The 23,412-nt window shown below is 50.3% G+C and overlaps 1 long non-coding RNA gene across 1 annotated transcript; it reads right to left on the bottom strand.

Annotated features, from left to right (window-relative positions):
* Positions 1-23,412, bottom strand: LOC143781172 (uncharacterized). The gene is made up of 4 exons (XR_013216602.1): positions 23,366-23,412; positions 436-534; positions 288-350; positions 1-212 (listed from the first exon to the last, which is right to left on the bottom strand). It is a non-coding gene; the product is annotated as an uncharacterized LOC143781172 (long non-coding RNA).

Genomic DNA, 23,412 nt, shown 5'->3' with positions numbered 1-23,412 from the left:
TTTTATAACGAAAATAAAGATAACAACAACAAAAAACTTAAATATAACAAAAACAACAACACCAAAAAAAAATTAATGGCTGCGGCTCTGCTGTTGTGCAGCCACAAAACTTGCCAGCATCACTCCGTGCTGTTTGACTTGCTCAGTCAGTGTCCGCTGTGCCGCCATCATCCTCCTGTGTGAAGCCAGGAGGTCCTCTAATGTAGGGATTTCTATGGAGGGAATGGTAAAACTTATTTTGACCATGCATCTAACTATCAGGTACGTGTTTGTTATTTAACACTTACGGTTTCCGGGTAAATCGGGTGATGACTAGCTAAGGGACCACCCGGATCCTCTGGCATCACCGGCTAGGGAAAGATACAACACTTCATAGTACACGACAGTCCTATCCTTTACAAGTTGTATGGACCTTTTTTTAAGTGCAAGAATTACCGGGAGACAAAGCTTCACCCATATCACGGAGTGATGCTGGCGAGCCTGTTGGTGACGAGCCTGTAGGTGACTCCGGCTGGGGCTCCGGGTCTGCAGGTGCTGGAGAAAAAATAAATTATTACATTATTACATACCTGAGGTGCTGCACTGTAATTACTGTTGTAACTAATGTGCCGCCATATACAGGGCCGTATTTTGGGTCATATGATCAGGGGCCTCAGTGTATGCAGGACTGTGCTGTGCTGTTGTCATGGTGATGGATGAGGGTTCGTTTATGTGTGGGGTCAGGAGGGGTTTACAGTGTGGATGGAGCAGAGCCGCATGTGTACGAGGTGTGCGGAGCGGAGCCGGATGTGTACGGGCTGTACGGAGATGACTGGCATGTGTGCGAGGTGTAAGGAGTGGAGCCGCGTGGGTGCGAAGCGGAGTCGTGTGTGTGTGTGTGTACGGTGTACGTAGCGGAGCCGGGTGTGTACGAGGAGCACTGAGCGGTGCCGGATGTGTACGAGCTGTACGGAGATGACTGGCATGTGTGCGAGGTGTAAGGAGTGGAGCCGCGTGGGTGCGAAGCAGAGTCGTGTGTGTGTGTGTGTGTACACGGTGTACGTAGCGGAGCCGGGTGTGTACGAGGAGCACTGAGCGGAGCCGGATGTGTACGAGCTGTACGGAGATGACTGGCATGTGTGCGAGGTGTAAGGAGTGGAGCCGCGTGGGTGCGAAGCGGAGTCGTGTGTGTGTGTGTGTGTGTGTACGGTGTACGTAGCGGAGCCGGGTGTGTACGAGGAGCACTGAGCGGAGCCAGATGTGTACGAGCTGTACGGAGATGACTGGCATGTGTGCGAGGTGTAAGGAGTGGAGCCGCGTGGGTGCGAAGCAGAGTCGTGTGTGTGTGTGTGTGTGTACGGTGTACGTAGCAGAGCCGGGTGTGTACGAGGTGCACTGAGAGGAGCCGGGTGTGTACGAGGCGCACTGAGCGGAGCCGGATGTGTACGAGCTGTACGGAGATGACTGGCATGTGTGCGAGGTGTAAGGAGTGGAGCCGCGTGGGTGCGAAGCGGAGTCGTGTGTGTGTGTGTGTGTGTACGGTGTACGTAGCGGAGCCGGGTGTGTACGAGGAGCACTGAGCGGAGCCGGATGTGTACGAGCTGTACGGAGATGACTGGCATGTGTGCGAGGTGTAAGGAGTGGAGCCGCGTGGGTGCGAAGCGGAGTCGTTTGTGTGTGTGTGTGTGTGTGTGTGTGTGTGTGTGTACGGTGTACGTAGCGGAGCCGGGTGTGTACGAGGAGCACTGAGCGGAGCCGGATGTGTACGAGCTGTACGGAGATGACTGGCATGTGTGCGAGGTGTAAGGAGTGGAGCCGCGTGGGTGCGAAGCGGAGTCGTGTGTGTGTGTGTGTACGGTGTACGTAGCGGAGCCAGGTGTGTACGAGGTGCACTGAGAGGAGCCGGGTGTGTACGAGGCGCACTGAGCGGAGCCAGATGTGTACGAGCTGTACGGAGATGACTGGCATGTGTGCGAGGTGTAAGGAGTGGAGCCGCGTGGGTGCGAAGCGGAGTCGTGTGTGTGTGTGTGTACGGTGTACGTAGCAGAGCCAGGTGTGTACGAGGAGCACTGAGCGAAGCTGGTGTGTACGAGGTGCACTGAGAGGAGCCGGGTGTGTGCGAGGCACACTGAGCCGAGCCGGGTGTGTACGAGGCGTGCGGAGCCGAGCCGGGTGTGTGCGGAGCGGACCGGCATGTGTGCAGAGCCACATGCGTGTGTGTGTACGGAGCAGAGCATTATGTGCTGCCATTATGCAAGATGGAGCACTGTGTGGTGTATACGTATATGTGTGTATACTGTCCCCCCTGAGCAGTGTATCTGTGATACATATACATGTCCCCGCCTTTGTAATAACGTCCCCTGTCCTGTATTAACGTTTCCAGTCCAGTAATCGCATCCCCCGTCCTGTAATGACATATATTGCCTGTAGTAATGGTCTGTCTTGTAAGTACATGAGGCCGAGTCCCTTCCTCTGGAAGTCTGCAGTGGCAGAAGTGGGACAAATGTTTTTTTTTGTGTATAGAAAACAGTATAGAAAGCTTTATAGTTTAGTTTATGGTCAGGGAGGGATGGTGATAAGCAAGGAAGGTGCAGGGAAAGGTAGTGATGGCTACTTGCGGACATGTGCGGCACTTGCGGTTTTGCACTTGCGTTGAGACAAAAAAACACTGCTAGCAGCGTTTTTTTTTCTGCTGTTGCAAGAACCGCAAGTGCTGCACATGTCCACAAGTCCCATAGGGAATGAATGAGGCCAAATGCAGTGTTGTCGTAACTGATCTGTTACACGACAGATGAGGAAAAACTGTTGGATCTGCCATGAATGTCAAAAAACAGTGGTGTGAAAGTAGCCCAAGTCACTGCTGACAGTCTCTGCATACTCATCAATGGTGGAGGCAGCACGAAAAGTGCCAAGGGCAGCAGAAACTCTAAATACAGCCATGGCCATATACTATGCTAACCTATCTTAACACCACTCACCACGATGGGGCAGGCTCTGTGACCGGATGCTGGCGATGCACTCACTGGACCTGTACTGCAGATCCGCCAGCTTCTTCCGGATCTGGGTACTGGAGCGCTGCACCCCAAATCTCTGGGCTAGGCCCCGACTGATCCTCCGCAGCACAGCCTGCTTGTGGAGGACTGGATGTTCAGGGTGCTCATGACACCCATAATCCCTGGCATCTACCTCTGTAACTAAGTAGCGCACTTCTGCGTCGCCCCATGGTGTTGCTCGTCTCCTGGCCGCCATTTTGCCGCCTCTAGTTACAAGCTAGGCCGCAGCAATGTCCTTTAACCCGCCCACAACGCATCAACTCCGTAAACCATGCCTATGACGCATCAACGTCACCAGCAGGGTTATTACAGGACGCTACTGCGTGCGCGAAGGAAGCGGGCTGAATTATAATCTCCTGGTCAGACCGAAGACGCTACTGCGTTCTAAAAGTGACGCATTATCAATACAGCGTCTCCGGTTGCACAGGAAGACTGGAGTGTTGGTGGTTTAATGTATGGATATGTATTTATGTTTAGATAGGTATTTATATTCGTGTCTGTGAGTATGTCTGTGAGTATGTATGTGTATATGTAGGTATCTGTGTAGATTTCTATGTTGGTGTATATGGATGTATCTGTATACATAGGAATACACGTATATGTATATACGGGCCCTTACTACTGTTTTGAGGAATGCACACGGCTGGTTAGTGCAGACAACGCTGTAATAAGCATGAGCATCCCACTAATGCGTCTGCTGATGCAAAGTTTGACGCACATAAAGGAACAGGCATCTGCAGCCGAGGACGAGGGAAGCCTTTATGTCAGTCTGCCATTGTCTGCTCAGGAAAGTCTACAGGACGAGGTGGCGGACGAAGAGGAGGAGGACGAGGAGGATGGCCGGGTTCAGGGTTTTAGAGGGAGACAAGTGACGTTGATTTGCCAGCAAGTGCTCCTCAACCCAGCATATGCACTGAGTTGACAACTGGAAAAATTGGCCCACATGCCGGATTATGCCTTGTGTATCCTAAAAAGGGGCCGGTGATGGTTCTCACACGAGCTGCAGAGGGCTACAGGGCAGAGGTGTTAGAGGTGCACAAATCAGAAGTGGCGTTGGACAGAGGGGTTTTCTGACCAGGTTGTGGAGTTATTTCGCAATGACCGCAGACAGGACAGGTACTGCAGCATCTATTCAAAGTCACAGGAGACAGCATTTGTCCAGTATGGTTACTAACTATTTTTCCTCCATTACCGATGTTCTCCCTCAAGCGTCATTCCCCTTTGATTCCTGGGCATCCAAAATAGACATTTGCCCTTAATTGGCCGAATATGCATTGCATGTACCCATGCCACCTAATGGAAGCTGCATAGAGCCTATGTTATTATTTTAGGCCTAGGAAGTCCTCCGCTGACCACACCAATGCTGCCTGACAGGGCTGGCGTCAGAACCCGGCGTACCCGGGCAAGTGCCGGGGCCCTGGCGAGACGGGGGGGCCCATTTACGGTGCGCAGCTGCAGCTGAAATACTCACCCTCCGGGAGTCGGGACCATCCGTCACCATGGATACGACGCAGCCAGAGTCACTTCCGGGCCGGGCCTGCTGCTGGGACACAGCTGCACCTGCAATACACACCAGTCACCGCCGGCGCCGCCATCAACATGGATGCGAGTCACTTCCGGGCCGGCGGTGAGAAGAGATCCGGCTGCTGTCATCCAAGCATCCACCTTCCAAGACAGGTCCAGGCGTCCAGCGGCAGCACAGGCACAGCGGCAAGCAGAAAGAGGAGCGGGCAGGAGGCAGGAGCAGCAGTCAGGTGCACGGACGGTGCACCTGGTCCCAGGCTGTGTCCACACAACGGAAGCAACGGCGAGTGAGTCTTCCTCCAAGCTCCTGGACCTGGTCCCAACGCATTGCGGGGGCGGGCGGGGGGGTCATAATTGCAGCCTGCTGTGAGCCAGGCCTGGTTGACTAGTCCTAGCCTAGACTGTCTGTCTAAATGGCTGGCAGTCTGTGCTACATACTGCGTGGGCTGTGTGTGTTATATACGGTGTGGGCTGTGTGTGTTATATACAGTGTGGGCTGTTATATACGGCGTGGGCTGTTATATACGGTGATAGGGAAATCAGGAACCACCTTACTTCAATCTCATAATTCATATACATGACTGTTAGGAATATGTCTTGACATGTCTGAAGACTTCTGCTAAATCATACCTGCTGACTGCTAATTAATATTGTTGATTAGGTCTAATAAAGATGAGACTTAGACCTTTAGCTTGTGACATGGCTAAACTCGAGTTACCCCCTTATGTAAGACTCACCTGGCCAGCAAGATAACCTTATTAGGAATTAGACCTGATATCTTAAGAATGATTTCATATGTAATAAACAGCTGATTGGCGCTCGGACAATGTATACGCCTACTCAAACGTGTATATAAGTTCATGTCTTAATAAACCAGGTTTATGGCCTGATCAGATACCACATCTGTCTGTGTCCATCACTTTCCGGAAAGGTTCCTCCAATTCGGCAGCCATCCAATATTCCAGAAGGGTCTGGCTTGCAGACCACCCCAACATATTTGGCGTCCCTGGGTGGACGGCCACAACAGGAGACCGTCAATATCTGGAAGCCGGCATTTCGCAGCCCTGAGACCAGGACACACAGACAACATCACCGGTGAAGGTAAGAACCCTTAGCTTCTTACAAACTCTCTCTCTGTGTCTCCCTTTGTCTCATACACTGCAAGCCGGCCTCCGAGGTATGTTATAGTTGGTCTATCCTTACAAGGCCGTCCAGATTAACTGGCAAAGAACCGTAGAATATCCTAGTGATACTTAAAAGGCATATTGGATTGGTTAATTTTATGTGCTGCTATGTCTGTTGTTTGTCCCGTTACTTGTTCAGTATATGACTGACGATTGACTGAGTGTGTGAATTTGCTCTTGAGGAGACGTCCTCTTGGGACAGGTGTGGAAGAGATACGGTGTAAAAACCGGTCTGAATCGGGCTCAGGGTCTTTGCAGTTTCCAACAGCGACCCCACGTGGGCACTTTGGGTCAGAGGCCAGTATCACGTCCGTCTGTCTGTCTTATGTGTGCATAGATGCTGCCCACCACCTAGATGGTGCTAGTAGATCGAGAGATAGTTTTCATCACATTACTCTGCCTAACGTTAGTTAGTTATGTTCTCTGGTTAGTATTCAGGGTCTCTGTGTATGTCAGATTAAGTCAGAGACAGGTGCCCTAAGGTAGACAAGGCCTGCGTTGGATTAGTGGGTGATGCTGCGGCGGTCACATATAGGGCCAAACCACTAATCATCATATTATCCCCATGGTCGCCACACCTATTGGTTGTATGTACACGATAGGTTGCGAAGAGGAAGAAAAAGGGGGATTACGTTTCGAGCACACCAAACACTGTGACGTAGGTGTTGGTCAAGAAGTTGCTACGAGTTAGAGGCCGTGAGGAGTGGGCACCTTAAGAGACTACACATGAGTAGAGTAGTTAGTTGTCAGCGTAACCAGAGAATGTAGAGTCTTCGGCTGATAACAGAGAGCAGAGGACAGGTGTAGGCAGATAACAGAGAAGCACTAGCACAGGCTGAAGTGATATCAGGCAGCAAGGAAGGGCAGGTCAGAGTACACAGATAAGGAAAAGACAGTGACAGCCATTTAACAGCTGAGTGAATAAATGTGTATGTCAGAGAGTGATTGATATATGAGACTCCTTGCTTGTTCTCGCATGATGTGTGTGCAGCACCCCAGAGTCCTGGTTGTTGCAGTACTGTGGCTCCGCCACTATGGGGAGCTGTGGTACGTCTGATTGCACTAAAGGAGTTTCTCTGACCAGGTACACTCACACCACACTTCACACTCCGGCCACCAGGGGGGGTGGTCCTATCTAGTAGGCCACTCCTCACAACTCTGGTAAAACTGGGGGTTGGACAGGAAGACAGAGAGAAGTAGCTGGGAAGAGCTAGTGAGAGGACCTGTCAGGGATGGGGATCCTGGCAGACTCCTCAGAGCAGAACTAACCAGCAAACAACGGGAATACAGAAAAGGAGAATACCAGCAGGGGTTTTGTTGAAAGAGGCAGCACCTTGCTGAGGCGCAAACAATCGGTGGCCGGAACGCCGAGCAAGTAAGAGACTTTAAGTACATTGCAAACCACGGCAGGACAGCTAATTACAGGTTGGCTGTCTCACTTAACACCTAAGCAGACAACGGAGGCAGCTGTGGGAGAGGGGCGACTCTAGAGTCCCGGAAGAACTCCAGGCCTACCCCGTCATACGGGTGCGTCCTACCATATCACCTGGAGGACGGAGAACGAACAGTAGAGACAGAAAGAAACAGTTGTGAGGACTATCCCGGGAGCTCAGCAGGGAAGAACTACAACACACAGCGCTAGAAGGTAGATACTGATTCCCACCTGTGAGGAGAACTCCTGATGTGTCGTTGGACCGGCCGGTCTCTGAAAACCCAGTTAACAGCGCTCTGGACTGAGGTCTCCAACATCTTCAGTAAAGAGGTAAAGAGACTGCAAACTGGTGTCCTCGTTATTTACCGCGACCTGCACCGTTACCACACCACTTATTACACCGGACGTCCCCCATTGACAGACAGGGCCACGGACCGGGTCTAGCCACCGTGACAACCCCAGGACTGAGACCTAGAGGCCCGGCTCCGGGTACCCCTCGGCCCTGTGGCGGTGTGGGGGCGCTCCAAACTTGGCGTCACGAACAGGATTTACTTAAGCCTGAAAAATCAGGTTATGTGTGCCTTGGAACTGTGATTTATTGTGCTTGGACTGTACTTTATTGAAAAGACTGTGCTGTGCCATTTGCCGCCAAAATTCGCCATTGCCGCGCGCGGAGGGAGGAGCCTTAGCTACGTGGGCGGGATCGGCCAAAAGAAGCGCGGAACGGAAAGCGCGGTGAGGCGCCGATCCCGGAAGAGGAACTCCGACCTCCAGCAGGTTAGTGGGAGGAAGGGACGGCCATGTCCGAGTCGGGAGGAGAGGAGGTGGCGGTCGCAGCCGCGGACGCAGGGGCAGCTCCGGTCCCCGCAGCGGGCGAAGCCGCGGCCCTAATACTACCACCGGCTGCCGCAGAACCCGCTGCCCCCATCAGCCAGTCGGACACTGCCGCTAATGCAAAAGCCATAATGCCCTTCTCCATGCCCTACCTGCCCGGAGCGGCCTGGCTCCCACGATACTCTGGGGAGGCACATACGTTCACTGACTTTAAAGAAGGGCTCTGCAGCCTGCTCGAGTTCTATCCCCTAACCGAGCCCCAGAAGGTCCATATGATAACCGGCCAACTCTTTGGGGCGGCTCTGAGAGAATTGAAATCCTGGCCCGCTGAGGATAAAGGAACTGCACAACAGATTTTTGCCAAGCTTAAAGCCACCTTTGATACTCGCACTGCTACAGAGATTAAACTGACTTTCTATGGATGCAAACAAAAGTCACAGGATAGCTTGCGGGACTATGCCCTTAATCTCCAGGAAGCGATGCGGGCCATTAAGCAGAGTGACCCCGGCAGCATGCAGGATGAAGATAAAATCCTGAAGGAGCGGTTCATTGAGGGGCTCCTGTGCAGTCACCAGCGGGGCCAATTGCACTTCCTGGCCATGCAAAATCCAGACTTGACTTTTGCGCAGTTTAAAGATAAAGCTATCCAGGCATTGCAGGAGCGACAGCCCAGCCGCGCAGTACCACCCAGGCGCCCCGCTCTCACCTACCACCAGGAGGTGGCATCGGATACCCCAGTTGCCGCGGAGGCCGACGCCCAGAGCTTCGAGGACGACTCCCCTGCAGGACTTCGTCTCCAGATGCAAGAACTAACCAAGAGCGTTGCTGCCCTGGCCCGGACGGTGCAGTCCCTACAGGAGGCCCCCAAAGAGAAGATCCAGTTGGCTTCCAGCCCGGAGGATGTCCCTTGGATGCGACAGAGGAGGACTCCGCCGACCAGGAGCCGGCCCGACGATCGCTTCCACCAGGATGGACGACCCATCTGCCGCCGCTGTCACCAGGTGGGCCATCTTGCAAGGTACTGTCCTTTAAACGAGCAACCCCTGGGGCAAAGGGCCAACCCCCAGGAGTAGGACGGTCAGGCCCGCAGCATTGGAGAACCAAGTATATTGGAGGACGACCAGTTCTCCCTGTAGTGATTGATGGAATCCCCTTGAATGCTTTGCTGGACACCGGTTCTCAGGTGACGACTATACCTTACGTGCTCTACAAACGGTATTGGGAGGACGCTGATATTACTCGTGGCCCTGATGATGATTTCACCATAATCGCCAGTAATGGTCAGCCGTTGCCACAAGTGGGGTATAAGGAGGTCACCATCAAAGTGGGGCGGGTGGAATTGAAAGCCCAAGGGATTGTGATTGTAGATATTGATCGTCGAGAATGTAATCCCATGATGACTCTTGGTACTAATGTTATAGAAAATTGTCTTGCAGAAGTGATTGTTTTGTTGCAACAGGTGGCAGAAAACGCTGGCCACAGTGAGCAACGTGCCCTGCAGAAGGAAATCAGAGCTCTGATGCAAAGACAGCAGGTAGAGCTGACTGGTGGTGAGATTGGTCGTGTCACTGTAAGTGATTCAAACCCCATCGCGATACCTCCCAAGAGTGAAATGTTAATATGGTGTCGAGCAGCCATAGGCCTCAGGGGTAAGGACTACCAGGCCTTGGTAGAACCTGTATATTCAGACAATAGGCCTACTGTCCTGACAGCCCGGGGGGTGGTAGACGTCCGACAGGGGAGAGTGCCTGTACGTGTCCTCAATTGTGGGGAGGAAGAGGTCCACCTAACCAAGTATACTACGCTCGCCAAACTGTTCACTGTCAATAATAGTGTAATACAGACACCTGAACCCTTGGGCCCGTCAAACGTGGCGGAGAACAAAGGTTCTGCAGAGCACTCGAAAGATTGGTGTCGGGAATTGCATGTGGGCACTGACTCTACCCCATCTCATCAAATACAGGGGGCTTACAGGGTGGTACACGAGTACGAACAGGTATTCAGCAAACACCCCTCAGATTTTGGGCAGGTGAAAGGGATCCAACATCACATCCCCACGGGAGATCATCGACCCATAAAAGAGAGATATCGCCCTGTACCCCCAGCTCATTACCAGTGTGCCAAGGACATGTTGCGGGAAATGAAGGAGGCTGGGGTGGTGAGAGACAGCTGTAGCCCCTGGGCGGCTCCGTTAGTCCTTGTTAAAAAGAAAGATGGTACAATGAGGATGTGTGTTGATTACAGACAGTTGAATCGCATTACACATAAGGACGCATACCCACTGCCCAGGATAGAGGAGTCTCTGGCTGCTTTAAAATCTGCTAACTATTTCTCTACCTTAGATCTCACCAGTGGGTACTGGCAGGTTCCTGTGGCGGAGGCGGACAAAGAGAAGACGGCCTTCACGACGCCAATGGGCCTCTGTGAGTTCAACTACATGCCCTTCGGATTGTGCAATGCTCCCGGAACGTTCCAGAGGATGATGGAGAGCTGCCTGGGACACCTGAACTTTGAAACCGTGCTGCTATATCTGGATGACGTCATAGTCTTCTCTAAAACCTACGAAGACCATCTGAAGCACCTGGCCGAGGTGTTTGAAGCCTTGTCCAAATTCGGCCTAAAAGTGAAACCGTCCAAGTGTCATCTGCTGAAACCTAAAGTGCAGTACCTGGGCCATGTGGTGAGCGCTGAAGGAGTGGCCCCAGACCCCGACAAGGTCACAGTGATCCAGGACTGGCCAAAGCCTAGTGACCTCCACGAAGTCCGGCAGTTCCTCGGGTTGGTAGGTTACTACCGGAGATTCATTAAGGATTTCACTAAGAAGGCCGCACCCTTGCAAAATCTGCTGGTGGGCCAACCAAAGAAGACCAAGGGGAGGAAAACCCCCTTCGATTGGAATGAAGAGCTGGAGGAATCCTTCACCTGCTTGAAGTCGGCGCTGACGGGAGAAGAGGTACTGGCTTACCCCGAATACGACCAACCGTTTGTGCTGTACACAGATGCCAGTAATGTGGGACTAGGAGCCGTGCTGTCTCAAGTCCAGAACGGCAAGGAAAGAGTGATCGCTTACGCCAGCAGGAAACTCCGTCCCACGGAAAGGAACCCTGACAACTACAGTTCCTTCAAACTGGAATTCCTTGCCCTTGTCTGGGCAGTGACGGAGAGGTTTAAGCACTGCCTGGCCTCCGCGAAATTCACCGTCTTCACGGACAACAATCCGCTAACGCATCTGGATACTGCCAAACTCGGGGCCTTGGAACAGCGGTGGATGGCCCGGCTGTCCAACTATGATTTCACCATCAAATATCGGGCAGGGCACCAGAATGCCAATGCCGATGCTCTGTCCCGAATGCCCAATTTACCAGAAGTGGGAGAAGACCCGGAGGCACTTGAAGAGGTAGAGCTGCCTGCCTTCCATCGCCCCAAAGCCACTCAGAGCTCTCACCATGTGAAGAACAGGCACAAGAACCAACCGGATGCCACGCTGAATCCCCTGCCCCACCACGGATGGGCAGAAACCCAGGATAGTGACCCCGCGGTCCGTCAGGTGAAGGAGCTCTTGACGCAGGCTGGGTTGCACCCTGGCCCAGATGATCCACAAGAAACCCAACAGCTGTGGAAGGGGAGAAGCAAGCTGTTTATCCATGATGGCAAGCTGTGCAGGAGGAGCATCGACCCACGTACTCATGAATTGGTGTGGCAGATAGTGGTGCCAAGGCGAGATGCGCCCATGGTTCTGGGAGCCTACCATGATGGAGCCGGACACTTCGGATGGAAGAAGCTAGAGAAGCTACTCCGAGGGAGGTTCTATTGGATTGGCATGAAGAGAACCATTGAGAAGTGGTGTCGGGAGTGTGGTCCATGTAGTCTGCGCAGAAAGGACCGTGACAGCCAACGGGCCCCCCTGCGGCCTATCATCACCAAACGGCCGCTTGAACTGGTCGCGCTGGATCATGTGAAGCTGACACCTAGCCGGTCGGGCTATATCTACGCCCTTACCATCGTGGACCACTACTCCAGGTTTCTGGTGGTTGTGCCTGTTAAAGATCTAACGGCCAGGACTGCCGCCAGGGCCTTCCAGCAGCACTTTTGTAGACCCCATGGCTACCCAGAGAAGGTACTGACCGACCAGGGGCCTGCCTTTGAAGCAGAAGTATTCCAAGAATTCTGCCAGTTGTACGGGTGTAAGAAGATCAGAACTACACCGTACCACCCTCAAACCAACGGGATGTGCGAGAAGATGAACCAGGTAGTAATCGATTTATTGAAGACCTTGCCTGTGGAAGAACGGAATCTGTGGCCGACAAAGTTGCCTGACTTGGTGGATATGTACAACCACATCCCAGTAAGTTCCACCAACTGTACTCCAGCGTACCTGATGCGAGGAAGGTCTAGTCGGTTACCCGTTGATCTGGACATGGGGGTCCTAGTACCTGAAGATACCTCGCCGGATGCGGATTGGGATGCAGAAAGGCAGCGAAGGTACCGCGAAGTGCAAGAGTGTGTGGAGAGAAGTCTCGCCCAGGCTAGGCAGAAGCAAGAAAGGGACTACAACCAACGCTGTCATGTTCTCAATGGCAAGAGAACATAGCATCAGCATATATAGGAACTAGCTCTTGGAAGATGGGAACTGAGCTGACCATGAACTAAACCTAACGCACAACTAGCAGTGGCCGGGTAGCATGCCTACGTTGATTCTAGATGCCCAGCACCAGCCGGAGGACTAAATAATGCTAGCAGAGGAAAATATTAGTCCTAGCTCACCTCTAGAGAAATACCCTGAAAGGAGACAGAGGCCCCCCACATGTATTGGCGGTGAATTAAGATGAAATAACAAACGTAGTATGAAAATAGGTTTAGCAAATTTGAGGTCCACTTACTACATAGCAGAAGACAGAAAGGACACTTTCATGGTCAGCTGAAAACCCTATCAAAACACCATCCAGGAATTACTTTAAAACTCTGGCATTAACTCATAACACCAGAGTGGCAATTCCTGTTCACAAGAGCTTTCCAGACACAGTAACGAAACTACAGCTGTGAACTGGAAAAAATGCAAAAACAAACATGGACAAGAGTCCAACTTATCTAGTAGTTGTCTAGGAGCAGGAACAAGCACAGAGAGGCTTCTGATAACATTGTTGACCGGCAAGCAACTAACAGAGCAGCAAGGTTATATAGCGACTCCCATATCTTGATGGGAACAGGTGAACAGAGAAGATGAAAACACCAGTTCAATTCCACCAGTAGCCACCGGGGGAGCCCAGAATCCAAATTCACAACAGTACCCCCCCCTCAAGGAGGGGGCACCGAACCCTCACCAGAACCACCAGGGCGATCAGGATGGGCCCTATGAAAGGCACGAACCAGATCAGAGGCATGAACATCAGATGCATTCACCCAAGAATTATCCTCCTGGCCGTATCCCTTCCACTTGACCAGATACTGGAGTCTCCGTCTGGAAACACGAGAGTCTAAGATTTTCTCCACAACGTACTCCAACTCACCCTCAACCAACACCGGAGCAGGAGGCTCAACGGAAGGCACAACCGGTACCTCATACCTGCGCAATAATGACCGATGAAAAACGTTATGAATAGAGAAGGATGCAGGGAGGTCCAAACGGAAGGAAACAGGGTTAAGAATCTCCAATATCTTATACGGGCCGATGAACCGAGGCTTAAACTTAGGAGAAGAGACCCTCATAGGGACAAAACGAGAAGACAACCACACCAAATCCCCAACACAAAGCCGAGGACCAACACGACGGTGGCGGTTGGCAAAAAGCTGAGTCTTCTCCTGGGACAACCTCAAATTGTCCACCACCTGCCCCCAGATCTGATGCAATCTCTCCACCACAGCATCCACTCCAGGACAATCCGAAGATTCCACCTGACCAGAGGAAAATCGAGGATGAAACCCCGAATTACAGAAAAACGGGGACACCAAAGTGGCAGAGCTGGCCCGATTATTGAGAGCGAACTCTGCCAATGGCAAAAAAGCAACCCAATCATCCTGGTCAGCAGACACAAAACACCTCAGATATGTCTCCAGGGTCTGATTAGTCCGCTCGGTCTGGCCATTCGTCTGAGGATGGAAAGCGGACGAAAAAGATAAATCTATGCCCATCCTAGCACAGAATGCCCGCCAAAATCTAGACACGAATTGGGTCCCTCTGTCAGAAATGATATTCTCAGGAATACCATGCAAACGAACAACATTTTGAAAAAACAGAGGAACCAACTCGGAAGAAGAAGGCAACTTGGGCAGAGGAACCAAATGGACCATCTTAGAGAAACGGTCACACACCACCCAGATGACAGACATCTTCTGAGAAACAGGCAGATCTGAAATAAAATCCATCGAGATGTGCGTCCAAGGCCTCTTAGGAATGGGCAAGGGCAACAATAATCCACTAGCCCGAGAGCAACAAGGCTTGGCCCGAGCACAAACGTCACAAGACTGCACAAAGCCTCGCACATCTCGTGACAGGGAAGGCCACCAGAAGGACCTTGCCACCAAATCCCTGGTACCAAAAATGCCAGGATGACCTGCCAACGCAGAAGAATGAACCTCAGAGATGACTCTACTGGTCCAATCATCAGGAACAAACAGTTTATCAGGTGGGCAACGATCCGGTCTATCCGCCTGAAACTCCTGCAAGGCCCGCCGCAGGTCTGGAGAAACGGCTGACAATACCACTCCATCCTTAAGGATACCTGTGGGCTCAGAGTTACCAGGCGAGTCAGGCTCAAAACTCCTAGAAAGGGCATCCGCCTTAACATTCTTAGAACCCGGTAGGTATGACACCACAAAATTAAACCGAGAGAAAAATAATGACCAGCGCGCCTGTCTAGGATTCAGGCGCCTGGCGGTCTCAAGATAAATCAAGTTTTTGTGGTCAGTCAATACCACCACCTGATGTCTGGCCCCCTCAAGCCAATGGCGCCACTCCTCAAAAGCCCACTTCATGGCCAAAAGCTCCCGATTCCCAACATCATAATTCCGCTCAGCGGGCGAAAATTTACGGGAAAAGAAGGCACAAGGCCTCATCACGGAGCAGTCAGAACTTTTCTGCGACAACACTGCCCCAGCTCCGATCTCAGAAGCGTCGACCTCAACCTGAAAAGGTAGAGCAACATCAGGCTGACGCAACACAGGGGCAGAGGAAAAACGGCGCTTAAGCTCCCGAAAGGCCTCCACAGCGTCAGGGGACCAATCAGCAACATCAGCACCCTTCTTAGTCAAATCGGTCAATGGCTTAGCAATATCCGAAAAACCAGCAATAAATCGACGATAAAAGTTAGCAAAGCCCAAAAATTTCTGAAGACTCTTAAGAGAAGAGGGCTGCGTCCAATCACAAATAGCTTGAACCTTGACAGGATCCATTTCAATGGAAGAGGGAGAAAAAATATATCCCAAAAAGGAAATCCTCTGTACCCCAAAAACACACTTAGAACCCTTCACACACAAAGAATTAGACCGCAAAACCTGGAAAACCCTCCTGACTTGCTGGACATGAGAGTCCCAGTCATCCGAAAAAATCAGAATATCATCCAGATACACAATCATAAATTTATCCAAATAATCGCGAAAAATATCATGCATAAAGGACTGGAAAACTGACGGAGCATTTGAAAGACCAAAAGGCATCACTAAATACTCAAAGTGGCCCTCGGGCGTATTAAATGCGGTTTTCCACTCATCCCCCTGCCTGATTCGCACCAAATTATACGCCCCACGAAGGTCAATCTTAGAGAACCACTTGGCCCCCTTTATGCGAGCAAACAAATCAGTCAGCAACGGCAATGGGTATTGATATTTTACAGTGATTTTATTCAAAAGCCGATAATCGATACATGGTCTCAAAGAGCCGTCTTTTTTTGACACAAAGAAAAAACCGGCTCCTAAGGGAGATGACGATGGACGAATATGTCCCTTTTCCAAGGACTCCTTTATATATTCTCGCATAGCAGCATGTTCAGGCACAGACAGATTAAATAAACGACCCTTTGGGTATTTACTACCCGGGATTAAATCTATGGCACAATCGCACTCTCGGTGCGGAGGTAATGAACCAAGCTTGGATTCTTCAAAGACGTCACGATAGTCAGACAGGAACTCAGGAATTTCAGAGGGAATAGATGATGAAATGGAAACCACAGGTACATCCCCATGAGCCCCCTTACATCCCCAGCTCAACACAGACATAGCTCTCCAGTCGAGGACTGGGTTGTGAGATTGCAGCCAAGGCAATCCTAGCACCAAATCATCATGTAGATTATACAGCACCAGAAAGCGAATAATCTCCTGGTGATCCGGATTAATACGCATAGTTACTTGTGTCCAGTATTGTGGTTTATTATTAGCCAATGGGGTGGAGTCAATCCCCTTCAGAGGAATAAGAGTCTCCAAAGGCTCTAAATCATACCCACAGCGTTTGGCAAAGGACCAATCCATAAGACTCAAAGCGGCGCCAGAGTCGACATAGGCGTCCGTGGTAATAGATGACAAAGAGCAAATCAAGGTCACAGATAGAATAAACTTAGACGGTAAGGTGCAAATGGAAACAGATTTATCAAGCTTTTTAGTGCGCTTAGAGCATGCTGATATAACATGAGTAGAATCACCACAATAGAAACACAACCCATTTTTCCGTCTAAAATTCTGCCGCTCGCTTCGGGACAGAATTCTATCACACTGCATACTCTCTGGCGACTTCTCAGTGGACACCGCCAGATGGTGCACTGGTTTGCGCTCCCGCAAACGCCTATCGATCTGAATAGCCATTGTCATGGACTCATTCAGACCCGCAGGCACAGGGAACCCCACCATAACATCCTTAATGGCATCAGAGAGACCCTCTCTGAAAGTCGCCGCCAGGGCGCACTCATTCCACTGAGTAAGCACAGACCATTTACGGAATCTTTGACAGTAAATTTCCGCTTCATCTTGCCCCTGAGATAGGGACATCAAAGTTTTTTCTGCCTGAAGCTCCAAATGAGGTTCGTCATAAAGCAACCCCAAGGCCAGAAAAAACGCATCCACATTGAGCAACGCAGGATCCCCTGGTGTCAATGAAAAAGCCCAGTCTTGAGGGTCGCCCCGGAGCAAGGAAATCACAATCCTGACCTGCTGTGCAGGGTCTCCGGCAGAGCGAAATTTCAGGGACAAAAATAATTTGCAATTATTTCGAAAATTCTGAAACCCAGATCTATTCCCCGAGAAAAATTCCGGCCAAGGAATTCTCGGCTCAGATACAGGTGCATGACAAACAAAGTCTTGCAAATTTTGTACCTTCGTGGCGAGATTATTCAAACCTGCAGTTACACTCTGAAGATCCATTACAAACAGGTGGACACAGAGCCATTCAAGGGTTAAGAGGAGGTAAGAAGCAGCTAGACAGCAATTAAGGGCTAGGCAGCAAAACTCTGAGGGGAAAAAAAAAAATTCCCTTAAACACTTCTTTTTCTCCTGCTTCAGCCCAAACAATTAACACTTTGTCGGCCGGTCAAACTGTCATGTTCTCAATGGCAAGAGAACATAGCATCAGCATATATAGGAACTAGCTCTTGGAAGATGGGAACTGAGCTGACCATGAACTAAACCTAACGCACAACTAGCAGTGGCCGGGTAGCATGCCTACGTTGATTCTAGATGCCCAGCACCAGCCGGAGGACTAAATAATGCTAGCAGAGGAAAATATTAGTCCTAGCTCACCTCTAGAGAAATACCCTGAAAGGAGACAGAGGCCCCCCACATGTATTGGCGGTGAATTAAGATGAAATAACAAACGTAGTATGAAAATAGGTTTAGCAAATTTGAGGTCCACTTACTACATAGCAGAAGACAGAAAGGACACTTTCATGGTCAGCTGAAAACCCTATCAAAACACCATCCAGGAATTACTTTAAAACTCTGGCATTAACTCATAACACCAGAGTGGCAATTCCTGTTCACAAGAGCTTTCCAGACACAGTAACGAAACTACAGCTGTGAACTGGAAAAAATGCAAAAACAAACATGGACAAGAGTCCAACTTATCTAGTAGTTGTCTAGGAGCAGGAACAAGCACAGAGAGGCTTCTGATAACATTGTTGACTGGCAAGCAACTAACAGAGCAGCAAGGTTATATAGCGACTCCCATATCTTGATGGGAACAGGTGAACAGAGAAGATGAAAACACCAGTTCAATTCCACCAGTAGCCACCGGGGGAGCCCAGAATCCAAATTCACAACACAACGCGCTCCTGCGATTCCCCTGTCACCTGGTGAGCAAGTGCTTAAACGGAAGAGGAGGTTACACAAGCTCGATGACCAATGGGAAGCGGAACCGTATACCATCTTGCCATCCGACTTCGACAACACTAAGGTCTGTCTCATCAGCAAGGACAAAGGGGAGACCTCGACAGCGGTATCCAGGGATCACCTTAAGGTCTGCCCCGATAAATTGAAAGAGAGGGGCACGGCCCCAGAGATCTCCCCGCCGGTGGAAAAGGAGAAAATGTTCCATACTGTCCTTGGTGACTTTCCCCAGTCCTGGACGCTGATAAACCAAGCCGTTGCGGTACCTGTTGTAATGTTTGAACAGCCGGACCCGCCAGAAACAATGGTGGTACCAGATCATCTGGCTCCACTACCTCAACAAGCCTTGCCTGAAGATGCCATGCCAACCATTGAACCGGCAAATCCTCCCTCTGCTATCAGTGAATCTGCTGTACCCACTGTTGACAGCAGCAGCTCTGAGAGCCCCAACCTGCCAGTGCTACCCAGACTCACTAGAAGTGTAGCTAGAAGACAGTGCACTACACCAGCGGTAGCAAGCATAGCGGGCCCTGTTAGGCCAATAGCAACCCCTGCGCTGCGAAGGTCCACACGCAGCACTCAAAATCAAACTCCTCTCCGCTTCAAACCTTGGAGGTATTGATAAGGGCTGCTATGTAATTGAAAATGTTTGTATGCATATCCTTTTGTTACAGGTTTTTAAATGGACACTAGAGTAATGGACGGTGAATTGCTCAAAAACTTCCACAAGGGGGGCCCCTTTGTTTACCCGGGGTCCCCGCTGTTTCAACCACTGAACTGAGAGTCATAAACTGTGCATGACCAAACTTTTGCAACGTTCAAGAATCCTCACCTCCCGTAAAGGGAAGCTCTGTTATGTTCAATTGTTATGCTATTTCAAAAATTTGTGTGTTTTCTGTTAACATGTATTATTGTTCTTGTTTTCCCAGTCCCGGAGTACTGGATTTAACCGGGGGGGAGTGCAGCACCCCAGAGTCCTGGTTGTTGCAGTACTGTGGCTCCGCCACTATGGGGAGCTGTGGTACGTCTGATTGCACTAAAGGAGTTTCTCTGACCAGGTACACTCACACCACACTTCACACTCCGGCCACCAGGGGGGGTGGTCCTATCTAGTAGGCCACTCCTCACAACTCTGGTAAAACTGGGGGTTGGACAGGAAGACAGAGAGAAGTAGCTGGGAAGAGCTAGTGAGAGGACCTGTCAGGGATGGGGATCCTGGCAGACTCCTCAGAGCAGAACTAACCAGCAAACAACGGGAATACAGAAAAGGAGAATACCAGCAGGGGTTTTGTTGAAAGAGGCAGCACCTTGCTGAGGCGCAAACAATCGGTGGCCGGAACACCGAGCAAGTAAGAGACTTTAAGTACATTGCAAACCACGGCAGGACAGCTAATTACAGGTTGGCTGTCTCACTTAACACCTAAGCAGACAACGGAGGCAGCTGTGGGAGAGGGGCGACTCTAGAGTCCCGGAAGAACTCCAGGCCTACCCCGTCATACGGGTGCGTCCTACCATATCACCTGGAGGACGGAGAACGAACAGTAGAGACAGAAAGAAACAGTTGTGAGGACTATCCCGGGAGCTCAGCAGGGAAGAACTACAACACACAGCGCTAGAAGGTAGATACTGATTCCCACCTGTGAGGAGAACTCCTGATGTGTCGTTGGACCGGCCGGTCTCTGAAAACCCAGTTAACAGCGCTCTGGACTGAGGTCTCCAACATCTTCAGTAAAGAGGTAAAGAGACTGCAAACTGGTGTCCTCGTTATTTACCGCGACCTGCACCGTTACCACACCACTTATTACACCGGACGTCCCCCATTGACAGACAGGGCCACGGACCGGGTCTAGCCACCGTGACAACCCCAGGACTGAGACCTAGAGGCCCGGCTCCGGGTACCCCTCGGCCCTGTGGCGGTGTGGGGGCGCTCCATGTGTATCCATAAGGATTTACAAATAAAAATCCTGCGTGTATAAGGGAGTCCAAACTAGGTGTGGTCTTTTGGTCAATTGGTACCGAGACAAAACATAGGAACGCTAGTAGTTAAAACACATAGTCACATGTGTATGATGAGCTGAAACCAAATATTTGTTACCTGTCTAACTGATATTTGGGGAGGCTGTAAGTGAACAATTGTGCTGAATGATCTGCAGAGTGTGTTAGAGTTTAGAGGGTCAAGTTTCTCAGACCAAGTATATATGTGTTAGAAATAGAGCTAATTTCTGAACACATAGGTCTGGATAGGTTTTGATGTTTTTGTTGTATGGACAATAGTACCCTAGGTTGTGAACATCCTTTGAGATACGTTAATTTATATTGTCCTGAAGGTTTTGCTTTTGTTTTTCTGGGACTCTTTGTATTTGTATGGTGTATAGGAATTAGGATTACTTGTAATCTTGAAAGAACCGACCCCCAGCACAAATTTTGTAAATGTCTTGCCCTGATTGCAAAGTAGGGTTGATGATGGCTATCTCGCCAGAAGGATGGAGAATTGTAAAAATAGTGGAACCCGGTTATAACCAGGAGTACACTGGGTTCGGACCTCTGTCACATAGTTTCCCTGAATTGAAGTGTTTCCGTCTTAACGGTCACGGGGCAATTTTGTTTAGTCCAGGAACCTTGCTGAGTCAAATAGAAGACAATAATCTCTGGTACCCCAATGACGTACCATTCAGGTGTCCCCTGAATAGAGGGCACCCTGAGGATTATGTCCAGGTTGCTAGACACTTTGCTTATCTATGTGGATTTGATGTGGACGAGCTGGTTGTTCCTGTCATGCAGCCAGATCAATAGAGGGTGAAGTCATGTTGATTTAGAAGGAACAACTGCATAATTGTTAAAGAAATGTTAGATATAGACTGCTAACAGAAACTGTTGAATGATGACCGCAAGTGTGTTTTAGATAAGACCGCCTAGCAAGGTACGAAAACTTGGCATTCTGCCAACTGTCCAAAATTTGCACGTAGGTTCTGCACCCCAAGTATATCCTACCCTATTACCAGATTTTTCTGTTTTTGCTTAGTTCATAAGTTGTTGAAGTTTCAAATTTTTGGCTCCCCGCCAGCTAAACTTTTTTCTTTTGTTGAATCCAGCTACTCTCCTGCACTGAGGTAGTGGATTCAAAAGGGGGGAGGAGCATTAGTAAATGACTGTATTTTTGCTGTTTTCTGTTGATTTTGTAAGATTGTACAGCCCTTATGGCTCAAGAAGTAAATGCAGATTTCTCACATGTCTCGCGTGTACCTCTCAGTAATCCAGATGTTGAGCTTTTTGTAGATGGTGGAAGGAGCATTGGAACGGATGGACGGCTCTACGCTGGGTATACGGTGGTCACACAGCATGAGGTAATAAAATCACAACCACTCCCTCCTCGCATGTCCACAAGAGAGGTGGAGTTGGTGGCACTCATTGAGGCGCTTAGAGGGGCAAAAGGGAAAAGATGCAATGTTTACGTAACGTCAGGATATCTTTTGAGAGTGACCCATGAGTTTGGCCCCACATGGAGGGCAAGAGGTTTTCTTACAGACACAATGACTCCTGTCAAACACTGGTACCTCATTAAGCAGGTGATGGACGCACTACTGCTCCTGAAAGAGGTTGCCATAGTTGAGTTAAGGACACATTGGAGGCTCTCTACCAACAAGGCACGAGGCACGGACAAGAAGAACAAAGCAGCCAAGGAAGCTGCAGGAATGCACAGGCGACACGAGACCTCTGCGGCCACCCCACTTACTATGGTAAGCACGGAGTATAACCTGTTAACTGTAAGTATCTTGCAGGCTCTGACTTGGGCATCCACAGGGGAAGAGTCGAGGATCTGGTTGCAGAGTGATACCCGTCACCATGCAGGTTTGTGGAAGGTGGGACAGCAGGTGTGTCTGCCAAGGTCTTTGAACTCTGTGACGGCCCAAGAGGCTCACAAACCGACGCACCGGTCCAAGGATATATGTGCCATGGTAGATGAGAGGGTCACTCACAACTTCATAATGCTCCCTTTTGGGTTCTGCTCAGGCATGTACCCCATTGCACAACACAGGTAGTACAGGCAATGCACCACATACACATGCCCAAGCCTCTCTTCTCGTCCCAATGACTGTAAACTGACTACATACAACTACCCCCAGGTAGGAATGTATGTGCCCGTGTGTGTTGATCTCTTCCCAGGGTATCCAGAAGCCTTCCAGATGCCAAAAAGCTACGACAGCAGGGAGGTAATACAAACTGTTGTGTAACTGAGGCTGCATAGGAAAATGTCCCCTCCAAGACAACCTTGTAGCTGCGCCTAGAGCCACAAGGAAAGACTGTTGCTTATGCATGAGTAAGTTTTTGATTCTGTTCCAGGAGGTTGTGTAGTGATCCAAAGACACGCAAGGAAACCACTGGAGCTGGAATCTCACGGTTCTCCCACCACAGCTACACCATTGGAGGGAAGACTCTGTGTGGAAACATGCAAGCCAGTGTATGGTCCGGGAGTGGAAGAGTGATATCCCTGCTCCTGATAATGTCGACAGTCTCATCCCAAGAAGGACGGATACCTATGCTAATTAATGATGCCGCCGGGATACCAACAATTTGGTTTGATGCCGTGGGAAAATCTGTGACTTTTAGATTTGACTTTTGTAGGATAGTAGAATGTCAATGGAATCTTAAATTTGGGAGAAAGAGCAGTAACCCCAGTTATAAATTCTTAACAACAATTGAAGGGGCGGTGGTATACATCTGTGTAACCAGACCAGGGAATGAGAACTGTGCTTCATGGTCTGATGTAGCTTGGAATACTGGAGACACCTGGGGATATGAGCCAGAGGAGGCTAAAGGTACCGTCACATTAAGCGACGCTGCAGCGATAGCGACAGCGATGCCGATCGCTGCAGCGTCGCTGTTTGGTCGCTGGAGAACTGTCACACAGACCGCTCTCCAGCGACCAACGATGCCGAGGTCCCTGGGTAACCAGGGTAAGCATCGGGTTGCTAAGCGCAGGGCCGCGCTTAGTTACCCGATGTTTACCCTGGTTACCAGCGTAAAAGTTAAAAAAACAAACAGCACATACTCACCAGCGCGTCCCCCAGCCTCTGCTTCCTGACACTGACTGAGCTCCGGC

The sequence above is a fragment of the Ranitomeya variabilis genome, chromosome 6 (genome assembly GCF_051348905.1).
Source record: "Ranitomeya variabilis isolate aRanVar5 chromosome 6, aRanVar5.hap1, whole genome shotgun sequence".
Taxonomy (NCBI): Eukaryota; Metazoa; Chordata; class Amphibia; order Anura; family Dendrobatidae; genus Ranitomeya; species Ranitomeya variabilis.
This window is presented reverse-complemented; position numbering and strand designations above follow the sequence as displayed.